Genomic DNA, 14,259 nt, shown 5'->3' with positions numbered 1-14,259 from the left:
TTGGTAATGATCTTTAGCATAGTAAATAGGAACCTAAGACACTAATGAACCCACAAGCATGTAAAAACCTTCAGATGCTCCATATTTATTAAATTGTCTCAGCCCCTTCCTCAGTGCTATTAAGGCCTCTCCCTCTCTCTTTCTCCTTCTCCCTCTCTCCCCCTCTTCCTTTCTCCCTCTCTCCCTCCCCCTCCCCCTCTCTCTCCCTTTCTTCTTCTCCCTCTCTCTCTCTCCCTCTCTCTCCCCTTACCCCTTACCCCTCCCCTCCCCCTTCCTCTTCCTCTCCCTACCCCAACCCTACCTTTTCTCTCCCTCTCCTTATCTCTCCTTGCCTCCCTCCCTCTCCTCTCCTCTCCTCTCTTCTCCTCTCCCCTCCTCTCTTCTCCTCTCCCCTCCTCTCTTCTCCTCTCCCCTCCTCTCTTCTCCTCTCCCCTCCTCTCTTCTCCTCTCCTCTTCCTCTTCTCTCCCCCCCCCCCCAATCAGCCTTCCTAATTTGTTTGGTCCATGACAATCGAGAGAGGAAGGGAGGAGCTTGTCATCCCATCCTGTGAAAACAGCAAAGATTGTGTCAAATCTATGTTTCTAAACCTCCATTATATTTATCCAAGTGCCAGTCTTAAAAACATCCAAGAAGCAGCCTTTGGAGGCTTGGAAGATGGTTCAGCAAGCCAAAGTGCTTACTGAGCAAGCTGACAGCCTGAATCCAATCCCCCAGAAGCTAGGTTTAGAACAAATGGGGTGGCATGAATCTAATCTCGGCATTCCACAGTGAAATGGTAGAGAGAAACATGAGAGAAAGCCAGAAGCTTCCAGGCCAGCAAGTGTGGGATGCTACACAGCAGAAACAGCAAGAGAGACCCTGCCTCAAAACAAGGTAAGAAGGCAAGAACTGATCCCCAGAGTTGTCATCCATCCACCACAGTGGGAGTTGTAGAATGGCACAGCACCCCCTCCCCAAAATAAGTAAATACAATAATAAAAAAATGAACAGCTTTGAGAGTATACACACAGATGAGTTAAAGACTGTCTTAGTTAGGGTTTTACTGCTGTGAACAGACACCAGGACCAGGAAACTCTTATAAGGACAACATTTAATTGAGGCTAGCTTCTAGGATCAGAGGTTCAGTCTATTATCATCAAAGTGGGAGCATGGCAGGATCCAGGCAGGCATGGTGCAGGAGGATCTGAGAGTTCTACATCTGATTCTGAAGGCTGCTAGCAGAATACTAGCTTCCAGGCAGCTAGGATGAGGGTCTTAAAGCCCACACCCACTCCAACAAGGCCACACCCACTCCAACAAGGCCACACCCACTCCAACAAGGCCACACCTACTCCAACAAGGCCACACCTACTCCAACAGGGCCACATCTCTAAACAGTGCTGCTCCCTGGGCCAAGCATGTAGAAACCTTCACAAAGGCAGAGACTCCAAGAGCTGTCTACATGTCTATGTGTATAGCAATACCACACATAATACACGTGTCCTGAGAGACAAATGGTAAATGATTCGTGGTGTTTGGCACCAGTATTTAGCCTTGAAAGGAAGGAACTTCTGACCCATTCTACAGCCTGCGTGAGCTTTAAGGACACAATGCTACTTGAGATCAGTCAGTCACACAAGGATAAATAATGTTGTGATCACACTAAAGTCACAGAGAGTGGTTGTCAGGGCATGGGTTGGGAAAGGGGTGCTGTTGTCAATGAATGGAGGGGTTCAATCTGCAAATGGCTGATATCCTGATCTGCATTGGAAATGTACCCCAAGAGAGTCCATGTTTTGAAAGATTAGCCCCAGCTGGGGGCACTCTTGAGAGGTGATCATGTCATGGAGAGGGGCTTAGACCATGGAGGGGGTGTTAGACCATGGAGGGGGTGTTAGACCTTGGAGGGGGTGTTAGACCATGGAAGGGGTGTTAGACCATGGAGGGGGTGTTAGACCTTGGAGGGGGTGTTAGACCTTGGAGGGGGTGTTAGACCTTGGAGGGGGTGTTAGACCTTGGAGGGGGTGTTAGACCATGGAAGGGGTCTTATTTAGATCATGGAAGGGGTGTTAGACCTTGGAGGGGGTGTTAGATCATGGAGGTGGTGTTAGACCATGAAGGAGGTGTTAGACCATGGAGGAGGTGTTAGACCATGGAAGGGGTGTTATTTAGATCATGGAAGGGGTGTTAGACCATGGAGGAGGTGTTAGACCATGGAAGGGGTGTTATTTAGATCATAGAGGGGGTGTTAGACCATGGAGAGGGTGTTAGTTAGATCATGGAGGTGGTGTTAGACCTTGGAGCGGGTGTTAGGTCATGGTTGAATCAATTGGTGAGTATAGTAACTCAGTTGAGTTGAGGGATGATGGACTCATTTCTCTGTGAGTACATGGAAACCTAAACAACAGATGAATCCATTGATAACTTCATAGATCTTAGTCAATGGATTCACACACATCAGTGAATTCATAGATAGTTGCTTTGTCAATGAATCATCCATATGGGTTCTTAGGAGGAATGGCCTACAGCTTGCCCAGGAGAAGAAAGTAGGTAAGCCAGAGAAAGGTATATTTTGTCCCCTGACACTCTCTCTCTCTCTCCCTCTCTCTCTCTCTCTCCCTCCCTCCCTCCCTCCCTCCCTCCCTCCCTCTTTTCCCCTCCCCCCTCTCTCCCTCTTTCTTGTTCCCTCCCTCCTTCCTTCTTTCTTTCCTCTGTGCCTCCTGGCTGCTGTGAAGTGAGCAGCTTTGTGGTTACCATAATATTCTACCTGACCATAGTCTATACAAGGGATCAAGCTGACCACAGACTAAATCCTGAGCCCAAGTAAACCTTTCCTCTCTTAAACTGTTCTCTCAGTTTAAATTGTTCTGTCAAGGCAATGAAAAACCTGTAGGTTGATGTTATTATGAGGGCTGGCACAAGTTAGATCAAGGCCATGATTGGACAGTAAAAGAATAAAGCAGGGACAAAGTTTTTGTAGGGAGGGAGAAAAGGAGGAGGGAGAATCAAAATGGAGACTGAGAAGGATGAATCCGGGTGGTCCTGGATTGCCAAGGTAGCTGGGATGAATTTCTGTAGACAAATTTATCTTATCTAGGTGGGCGGTTTATATCCTTATCAATTGGTTGTAAGTTTATTGTGTGGATGTATTGTACATTGAGTATTTAACATATAAATCTGGTTGTGGGGTTACAGCTTGTTGAGCCTTGATATTACCGGGTAGCTGGGACCAGAGTTTCCGGCTGGCCAGGACTGGCCAGGGTGACTAGCAATGGGAGTGAAGAGACCACTGGGGCCAGAAGATAGCTAGGCTAACGTAGCGTGGTGCCTCACTGAAGCCAGCCACCGCTGAGATAAACTAAGGTTAGTTCTATATGGCCCTACAGTGTCAGAACTAACACCAGGGAGCGACCACCCCAGTCCGAGAGTACTAGGAGCCCAGCACGGAGCATGCGGGAACAGGTTGTGCCCTTTTTAAAATTATACCACAATGACAACAACAAAAACAGTTCAAAGAATGTGAACAACAACACCAAACTTACCTCACAAACAGCCAGAATGCAAAAATTTTATGTTATCTTCAATTTGAAAAAAAAATTTTTTTTCCTGTTTCCACTGTTTTAGCTGTTTTAAAGTGATCCCTTAACACTTTTTTAAAAGGTGCTTCTCCAAAGCCTGGCGGTAGTCATGCATGCCTTTAAATCCCAGCACTCAGAGGCAGAGGATCTCTGAGTTCCAGGACAGCCAGGGCTGCACAAGAAACCCTGTCCCAAAAGTAAAAGTTGCTTTTCTCAATATTTCTTTATTTTTATAGGCAGGGTCTTGCTGTGTAGTCAAGGGTGGTCTTACATTCACTGTCCTATCCTCAAAAATTCTGGGATTGTAGGCACCTGCCATTATGCCTGGCCTTATTTAATTTAAATCTTTATCAGCATCTTGTGGTGGTTTGAGTGGCTTTCACAGACTCATAGACTTGAATGCTTGGTTATCTGGGAGAGGGGCAGCACTTGAAAGGATCAGGAAGTGTAGCCTAGTTGGAGCAAGGGTCTCTCTGGGGGCCGGCTTTGGGGTTTCAAATGCTCAAGCCAGGCCCCTATCTCTGCCAGCTGCCTGCAGATTTTAAGGCAGAACTTTCCAGCTCCTTCTCCAGCACCATGTCTGCCCACGTGCTGCCATGCTACCCACCATAACAATGGACTGAGCCTGTGAACTGTAAGCCAGCTCCAGTGAAACGTTTGCTCCCCTTGTAAGAGTCACCCCAGGGCTGGAGAGATGGCTCAGCGGTTAAGAGCACCGACTGCTCTTCCACAGGTCCTGAGTTCAGTTCCCAGCAACCACATGGTGGCTCACAACCATCTGTTGTAACACCACCTCTTCTGGTGTGTGTGAAGACAGGGACAGTGTATTTATATATAATGAATAAATACAATCTTTAATAAAAAAAAAAAGAGTTGCTGTGGTCATGGTGTCTCATCACAGCACAGGCAGTGGTGAAGACACAGCAGAGGTGAACTGGATTTGATTGTGTCATCTCTGTGCATGCGTGTGATGTGGTTTGGTCCTACTCAACTCACTAAAACCCAAATTTACTCTGCCCCGTCTAATTCCCTTCCTTTCCTCCAGTAGCCCAGCTTCTAGTCCCCTGCCTTTTATTTCCCTCTCTGTCTTTCTAGATTCCCCATGTGAGGAGGAAAGTTGAGTCTTTCTGAGTTTGACCTATTTCATATCCCAATATGACTTCTAGCTCCACCCATCTCCTGGCACATGGCATGATTCCATTCTTAATGGCTCTATAATACTCCATATATATGGAATATGTGTATGTATATGCACAGTCCATTATATAAACATACACACTTCATATATATGGAATATATATTATATACTCTCTATATGTCCAAATATGTATACTATATATGGAATATATTATATATATTATATATCACACAAACACATATATAGTATTATATATTACACACACATACACACATACACATACACACACACACACACACACACACACACATGCATATTTGATGCTTTACTGATTGGGCCGTTTCCCCAGTCCCTCCATCTTGTTTTTTGAAGACAGGTTCTTTCACTGCTGTAGACTACCAGGTATGCAAGGCCTGCTTTACTGACTGAGCTCTCTCTCCAGTCTCCAAAGTGTTTACTTCTACTTTGGTTCAGGATTCTAGACTGACGAAGAATGGGCTTCTGTAGTCCGTAGGCTTGCACAGTAGGCTTGCAGAGAGAGGACAGTGTCTAGGACAGCAGCTGCTCCAACACCGTGCCAAGCAGGCCACAGGACCCCAGACACTTGCTAGATGTGTAGTGAGGGTTTCTGTGGCTGTGAAGAGACACCATGACCACAGCAACTCTCACAAAGGAAAACAAGAACTTGGGGCTGGCTTGCAGGGTCATAGGTTTAGCCCATTATCATCATAGCAGGAAGCATGGTGGCACACAGACAGACATGGTGCTTGAAGAAGGAGCTTTCTGCCCCTGGATCTGAAGGCGGCAGAAAGAGTAACGGAAATGGATCTGGTTCGGGCGTATGAAACCCCAGAACATACTTCTTCCAACAAGATCACACCTCCCAACATTGCCATTCCTTAAGCAGTCAAACCTGAGCCTGCGAGAGCCTCTTATCCAAACCACCGCACTCGGGGACCGAGGCTCACCTTACTTCATGTTCTCTGACGTCCATACCATTCCCAACCCTTGTGAGTCTGAGAAGTGCTAGGACCCCCAGACTCCATGCTGCTGGAAGCTGGTGAAGCTGGAACCACCAGTTAGTCCTACCCATACAGCCCCGGGGCCCCCTGATGAACCCCTCTCTTTAGAGAGAGAGCCGGGCACAGGCGCTGGGCAGCCTGGCCCTGCTTGTTCACCGGGATGCTAATATTTCCCAGGCTGTCTGCTCGGGCATGAAAATAAATCGCCCAGACAGTGCTCATGCGTTTTGCTGGTTACAGATTTTCACTGAGAGCAAACAAGACCAAGCGTGCGTTTACCTCCACATTTCCCTCCTGGCACTTGGCTCTTCCTTCCCAAAAGACCCGAATGGGTGCTTAGGATTCCCTTCCTGTCCTCTGTCCTTTAAAGCTCTTATTCAGACCACCCTCTTCCAATTCCATGCGCTCCCAGAGACGCCTGCTGTGACCGGGTCTCTCAATGGGAGAGCTGTTCAGACCTTTTTGGGTGCCATCAGAACTGGTCAGGAGGTAGGGCTTCATGTGTATCGATCGGGGAGGCGTGAGGAAGGGTGGTCTTCACTATTTCGGTGTGTGCCTTAGGGTTTCTATTCCTGCATGTGATGGTTTGCATATGCTTGGCCCAGGGAGTGGCACTGTTAGAAGGTGTGGCCTTGTTGGAGGAAGTGTGTCACTGTGGGGTGGGCTTGGAGACCCTCCTCCTAGCTGCCTGAGGATGCTCAGTTGGTTCCTGGCTTCCTTCGGGTGGAGATGTAGAACTCTCAGCCCCTCCTGCACCATGCCTGCCTGGATGCTGCCATGCTCTCGCCTTGATGATAATGGACTGAACCTCTGAACCTGTAAGCCAGCCCCAATTAAATGTTGTCCTTTATAAGACTTGCATTGGTCATAGTGCATGCACAAACATCACAACCAGGGTTGGGGATTTAGCTCAGTGGTAGAGCGCTTGCCTAACAAGCGCAAGGCCCTGGGTTTGGTCCCCAGCTCTGATAAAAAGAAAAAGGAAAAAAAATCACAACCAAGAAGCAAGTTGGAGAGGAAAGGGTTTATTCAGCTTACACTTCCACATTGCTGTTCATCACCAAAGGAAGTCAGGACTGGAACTCAAGTAGGGCAGGAACTTGAGGCAGGAGCTGATACAGAGGCCATGGAGGGATGTTACTTACTGACTTGCTTCCCCTGAGTTGCTCAGCTTGCTCTCTTATAGAACCCAGAACTACCAGCCTAGGGATGGCACCACCCACAATGGACTGGGCCCTCCCCGCTTGATCACTAATTGAGAAAATGCCTTACAGCTGGGTCTCATGGAGGCATTTCCTCAACTGAGGCTCCTTTCTCTGATAACTTCAGTTTGTGTCAAGTTGACCCACAAAACCAGTCAGTACAGGTGTATATCTATGTTTGTGTGGTTTGTGTGTGCTTGTTGTCAGAAAATGTGTGTAGGTATATGTGCACACACATGCACAGAGGTCACAGGAGGGAGTCTGGTGTCCCACTCTGACACTACTACCACTGAGACTGTTTCTTGCTGAACCTGGTATTCTTAGACTGGCAGCCAGTAAGCTCCAATAATCCTCCTGTCTCCACCCACAGAGTAACAATGTTACAAGTGAGCAATGCCATGTCTAATTTTGTTATGTTTATGTTAATATTGGAACTCCAGTCCTCCTACCCATTGAGTCCTCTCCAGTCCTGTGGTCTTCATCAATCAGGCTAGTGGGGAAGCGGTCATTTCCAAGGCAGCCTCTAGGTGGTGCTGTTCAACCACATCTTTGTACTGCAAAGACATCCGTGTGAGGGGAGAGAAGGGAAGGAAGGGGAGGAGAGATGAAAGAAAGGAAAAAAGGAAGCAATTATTAGCTGTTAAGAGCAATATTCAATTTGAAAAGAAAACTGACTGTGGTTAGAAGGATCAGAGACAACACATTGAAAAACCCAGTGTTCTTAAACTGAACTTCCTGATATGTTTGCCAAAGACATTTTTCTCTTTTTACTTCATGGCATCTAGTGAATGGACTTTTCCTACTGAAGAGTTTGGGAACTGTTTGTGTATGTACCAGGGTTCTCCAGAGAGATAGACGCTGTACTCTCTCTCTCTCTCTCTCTCTCTCTCTCTCTCTCTCTCTCTCTGTGTGTGTATGTGGTATGTGTGAAAGTGTGTATGTGTGTGTGTTTTGTAGTATGTGTGTGTGTATGTGTGTGTGTGAGTGTGTGTGTATTGTGGTATGTGAGTGTGTGTGTGTATTGTGGTATGTGAGTGTATGTGGTATGTGTGTGTGGTTTGAGTGTGGGTGTATTATGTGTGTATCGTGTGTGGTATATGTCATGTGTGAATGTGTGTGTGGTGTGTGTGGTGTATGTGAGTGTATGTGATGTGTGGTGTGTGTGTGTGTACACAGGGACATTCACACACACTCCTGCATCCCCAGCAGTTTCCATATCCCAATGTCTACATATGCTGTCCTTGGGACTTTCTGGGGAGACCTGGAGAAACCAATCCCAGAAGCTTTCCAAGTGCCCCCCACCCTTCTTAAACTCTACAAGTAAGCAGATGCAGACATCATCGGTGTGATCGCTACTGTCAACCTTTCCAACTGTGACTGAGCACTTAGGTGGAAAACTTGGAACAGGACTCCGTTGTCAACAGCGCCACCTTCTGTCCAGTGAAACTCCAGCTTCTAGATGGATTTCTCTTTCTTTTCTGATCTTGTTTTAGTTTATACAACTGCCCTGCATTCCAGGACACAAACGCACCCCAGATGCACACATTTAAAAGGCATTTTCCAGTGGCCTTTCAGTTCCGTGTGCCTCTCAGATTAACTTAGTCCGTGCCGTGCCTTGACATCATCATCATCCTCAGAAGCAGCTGAGACAGACTACTCTCCAGTGATCCACAAGCTCAGACCCAGACCTCCCCGTGGAATGATGAGGGTAGAAAAGGCAATAACACCCTTATTTGACTCTGCCCCTATGCCCCCCCATGACAGCTATAAGTAAATCTGGTCCAGCTGCCTTTGGGTTCTGAGGACGAGCGCAGCTCCTCAAGTCGGTGATGCTGCAGCTTTTATCTGCTGAGCCATCTCGCTGGCCCACAGCCCCGACTCTTAGGAAACACATATGTTGTGTCCCAACCATACATTTTTCATTCCTCAATGTAAAATAACTTACTGTGACCATTATGTGTTAGACGACAGACGTGGGGGTTACAGAGACCATACATACAGACACTCACTCGGGCATAGTGATAGTCCTAAAACCAAGCTATCACTTCCTATGATGTTTGAATTTTGGGAGCTGACAGTCAAAATGCCTGCTGTTGGAAACCCCTGGGTAATCCCCCAGCCTCCCTCTCCTGAGAAGACCCATATACTGTACTTTAAAGTCCTCACAATGCATCTTACATTTGTCATTTCAAAGGCTTTCCCCCTTCCTGCCAGCAGTATGGATTGAGCAGCAAGGTGTAAGTCAGGTAGACAGCTATTGCTCAGTAAGAAAGGAGAGTGTCTCAGTTAGGGTTTCCACTGCTGTGAAGAGATACCACGACCACAGCAACTCTTATAAAGGAAAGCATTTAACTGGGGCTGGCTTACAGTTTCAGAGGTTTAGCCCATTGTCATAATGGCAGGAAACATAACAGCATCCAGGCAGACATGTTGCTGGAGCTGCTGAGAATCCATCTTCCTCCAAATGCAGTCAAGGTGAGACCAGATTTGTTTGACACTAAACCTGGAGCCAAACCTCTGAAACTAAGTAAGCCCCCTCCCCCTTCCCCTCTTTCTCCTCTTCCTTCTCCTTTGTTGATGACTCAGGCATTTTGTCACTTCAAAGAAAAGGCATTTAAGGCCACAAAGTCCCGCTTCCACAGTGACACACTTCCTCTAACAAGGCTACATCTCCTCCAATAAGGCCACATGTCCTCATAGTGTCCCTCCCTATGGCCAAGCATTCAAACACATGAATCTACGGGGGCCATACCAATTCAAACCACCACAGAGAGGTTGAAGACAACTAAGGTTTCGATGGAGGACAGACATTGGGAAGGTTGCATGGATGGATTGAAGACATGATGGAGAGTGAGAAGTCGGCGGTTCTCACACTTCTTACAGGCCTTTACTTTGATGTAACAGAATACCTGCATTATCAAAGTAAAGGAGGGGGAGGAAGAGGGGGCGGAGGGAAGGCGCTTATTTAGTTTCAGAGGTTTGGCTCCCTGCTTAGTTGACTCTTGTTTCTGAGTCTGTAGAGAGGAATCATGGTAGAATGGTGTGATGGAGCAATAGTGCATATTTATTTTGTGAAGAGAGAGAGGGGAGAGGATCAGAAGAAGGGATAAACCTTCCAAGACAGCAACTCTCTCCAGTCTGATGGAGTTTTCACCACCTCACAATAATGCCATCCGATTGTGAATCCACCAACAGCTTCATTCTTTGACTACACCAGAATCCTCTTGACCTAGGCATCCATCAGGGACCAAGCCTCCAACATAGGAGCCTTTGCAGGGAAGCTTCGTGTCTAAACAGGTGCACAGTGATAATAATGGAAGAACGGCCTCAGGACAGATAATGCTGGGGGTAGGGTGTGACAGTAGGGAGAGATCCACCCCCAAGTGTGTACTACAGGGTTGATGTCTGGTTGACAGCTGAATGGACACTCTGAAGTGCTCTGGGAAGAAGAGCTTGGGAGACACATGTTCATCATTACCATGGAATGATGCATCTATATGGTATAAATGGTAAATCTATGGCTCAGTTTTTTGAAACCATCTGGCCTCAAATTCAGCATGCAGTAGGGGGCAGCCTGGAACTCCTCTGATCCTCCCACCTCTACCTAGCACCCTTCTCCTCCAAGTTTAGGGATCATAGGCATGTGCCAACACTCTTGTTTATGTAATGCTGGGGATGGGTTCATGCATCCTAGACAAGCTCTCTACCAACTGAGCTACCCAGCCACAAGACTACAATTTTAACAAAGTTACTCAGAAAATATTTACAGAATGAAAAGAAAGAAAGAAAGAAAGAAAGAAAGAAAGAAAAGAAGAAAGAAAACCAAAGATCTGTGAATGCTACTCTGAAAACTTGGGCAGAAGAAAAGGAGGTCAGTGGCAGAGTTGGGGAAGCAGAGAAAATAAATTGGGGGTGGGGGTGGGGGTGGGGAAAGAACACTAGAGGAAGACAGCAGTTCAAGAAAGACAGGACTGGGGGCTGGGGATTTAGCTCAGTGGTAGAGCGCTTACCTAGGAAGCGCAAGGCCCTGGGTTCGGTCCCCAGCTCCGGAAAAAAAAAGAACCAAAAAAAAAAAAAAAAGAAAAAAAAAAGAAAAAAAAGAAAGACAGGACTGGCAGTGGGGAACTCTCACTTCTAGACAAAGAACTACAGGCAACAAATGTCTTTGGAGACAGGGAAATCAGCCTCTCCTGGGCAGGCAACCCCCAATTGGTTATCCAATACAAAGTGGTCATCTCTGAAACCAAATACATGCGAACAACAAAGATGTACTCAGGGGGTTGCATTCATATATTTGTGCACACACATATGTGTAATAATAATAACAACAACAACAACCACAGGTGATCAACTTTCAAAAGTGTAATCCCAGCTCTCAGGATGTGGATAGAGGCAGATCTATGGGGCTCCCTGACCAGCCAGCCTAGCCTACTTGACAAGCTCTAGTCTATCGAGAGACCCTGTCTCAACAAACAAGGTGGTCAGGGCCTGAAGAACAGCACTTGAGGTTAACCTCTGCATTTATTCCTGTGTACACAAATATCCACACCTACACATATCCATCCCTACACGCACAGGCACACACAAGAGTGGGGAGGGATTCCCAGAGTTCATTAGATTCAACAGAGTCAATTTAGGTAAGGACAGAAAATGTACACAAACATGCATGCATGCGAGTGTGCAAGAGAGCACATGTGCATGTGTGTGTACATATGCACACATGAGAAGGGGGAGAGGTGCCCCAGAATCTAATGGATCCAACAAAGCAAGGTCAGAAGTCAGCTAGCAATTATATCACCCATGCACAGGAGAGACTGAGAGCCTGGGGTCAGGGGTAAAGGTGAAGGGTAGGACGGGTGAGATTGGGGAGGTAGGTCCTTGTGTGTTTTGGAACACAGTACTGAGAAGGGGGTCAGGTTATCAGATTGGCTGCCTGTATCAGCTGGAAGCTTGGAAGCCATGCTCACCACTGAGTTTAAGTCTGTGAGTGAAAATGTTCAAACACCCAGGCCAACTTACTTTTTTTTTTTTTTTTGTAGAAGTCATTTTTTAAAACCAAGGCAAAATTTACAAAGACTGAAGTGCACAGCCTTCAGGGGTTCAAGGCATTTTGACAAGGGTTAAGCTGTGTAATCAATACCTAGATACTGCCCTAGAAGCTCCCCTGCAGCCTGCTCCTAGACCATCCACATTCCCTATTGGCGGCTACAGTCTTCATCTCTAACCCAACAAGCTCCCTATGCTAACCCCTGAAAGTCAGCAAGTGGAGTCCCGGGATGTAAAACATTGTTGCAAAGATCAGCAATCATTGGGGATGTAAAACATTGTTGCAGAGATAAACAATTGGCTCTTCGTACTTCTGGTGGCCTTATCTTATAAACGGCTATTTATGTATCCAGTGCCTAGTGATAGATGCTTAACTTGTTACAAAGTTTTAGCTGCAAAGTCTTCTGCTGTGAAAAGCAGCTTCCTACAATGATTTACTAGACTAGATATTATTTAGGTCAAATATCTGGGGTGGAGAGGTGGAGAGGGTGGGGGGATGGGGAGTGGGCTTGCTACATTGTAAGGTAGATATATCTTTATAGGAAACAGTATTTCAAATCAGTCCTAACATTTCCTTGCCCTCCAGTAATGCAAGTCTGCTAATCCTCCATTCTTGGTCCTTGTCACTTGGTGTTTTAAAATACTATTTACAAGTTTATTGCATTTATTTATTTGAGTGTATGTACACAGGGATGGGTGTTGTAATGCTCTAGCATAGAGGTCAGAAAACAACTTGCAGGAGCTGGTTCTCTTCTTTAACCGTATGAGATCCAACTCAGGTTCCCCAGGTTGGCACCAGGCACCTCCACCACCTGTGCCCCCTTGCCAGCCTTTACTTGGCGTTTTGAATCTTTTGTAGGACAGGATGTGTTCTCCTGGATTTAATGTGCATTTCTCACGTGAGCAAAACTGTCAGACACATTTGCAAGTGCATATTATTTTATATCTTTATTTGTTCAGTGTCTGCTCAAAACATTTAGCCTTTTGTGCTTGACAAGTCTTTTATGTTGAGAGAAATAATATTTATAACCACCCTTCATGAACTAAGCAACAGATGTTTACTAACATTCTAAGTGGTTTCAAAATGGAATCTTTTTTGTGTTTTGCCATAGTGAAATAGAATGGGGAGGGTGTGGGGAGTGGGCTCAAATCTTTCCTGTGAAATGCCAGCTAACTTTAAAACCATATCCATGGGCTGGTGAGATGACTCAGCGGTTGGGAGCACTGACTGCTCTTCCAGAGGTCCTGAGTTAATTCCCAGCAGCCACATGGTGGCTCACAACCATCTATAATGGGATCCTAGGCTTTCTTCTGGTGTATCTGACAGCCACAGTGTACTCATACAAATAAAATAAATCTTGAAAAATAAAACCACATCCATGTTGCTTTATGTCAAAGTATTTAAAGATGGGGCTGTGTCTCCCTCGTTGACTAAGGGTAGGATTTGTATTTAGAAAGATGAAGGAAATTCATTTCCCGGGATCCTGTGAGGAGTAGGACCAGCAACATGCATGCCAAGAAAGGGTCTTCTTTGTCTAGTTCTGAATCTGTCAGTGGATGCAATCAGAAATATAGAGCCACGGGGAAGCCTGAGTTTGAATTTGCCCCTGGGAACCCGCAGTCAGCACTGTGTGGGAGGATCAATCTGTGTTCTTGAACTAGGGCCCTGGCTTCAGAGTGCCGAGAACTTGCTTTCCGATGCAGCCTATTCTGCTGAGTGTGCGGCCCACCCGAGTCCCTCACATGACCCTCCTACCTCCCACTTTGAACCCAGGAACTCAAGCATGCCAGGAAACATCTCTCCCACCTGTTTCCCCAGCCCTCTTTCATTCTCATATACTGACAAGACTGACCTTGATTTGTAGCCCAGGCAGGTTTGAACAGGTTACCCTCCTGCCTCAGATTTCTGATACTTGCTTATAATGACAACCACGTACACCTGACTTCATGAGTTGTCAGTGTGTGAAGTATATGCTTCTATTAGCCTGTGAGGTCAGGGCTGCTCAACCTCTACCTTGAATTTGTTTATTTGTTCTTTGACACAAGGCCTCCTTTGTAGCCCTTGTCCCAGAACTCACAATATAGACTAGGCTGGCTTTAAATTCACAGTGATCCTCCTGCCTCAGCCTCCCCAGGGCTGGGGTTATGGGTGTGTGTTACCCACGCCCTGCTTTTCACCTTGTTCTTAAGAGATAGGCTCTCTCAAAGGACCTGGAACTGATCTCAGCCATATGCCTGATCAGCAACTCCGGGGATCTGTCTCCATCACAAGAGAGGGCAGTTACCCTTCCAT

Source organism: Rattus norvegicus, chromosome 19, assembly GCF_036323735.1.
Source record: "Rattus norvegicus strain BN/NHsdMcwi chromosome 19, GRCr8, whole genome shotgun sequence".
Taxonomy (NCBI): Eukaryota; Metazoa; Chordata; class Mammalia; order Rodentia; family Muridae; genus Rattus; species Rattus norvegicus.
The sequence above is the reverse complement of the archived record's forward strand: the minus strand, read 5'-3'. Positions refer to the sequence as shown.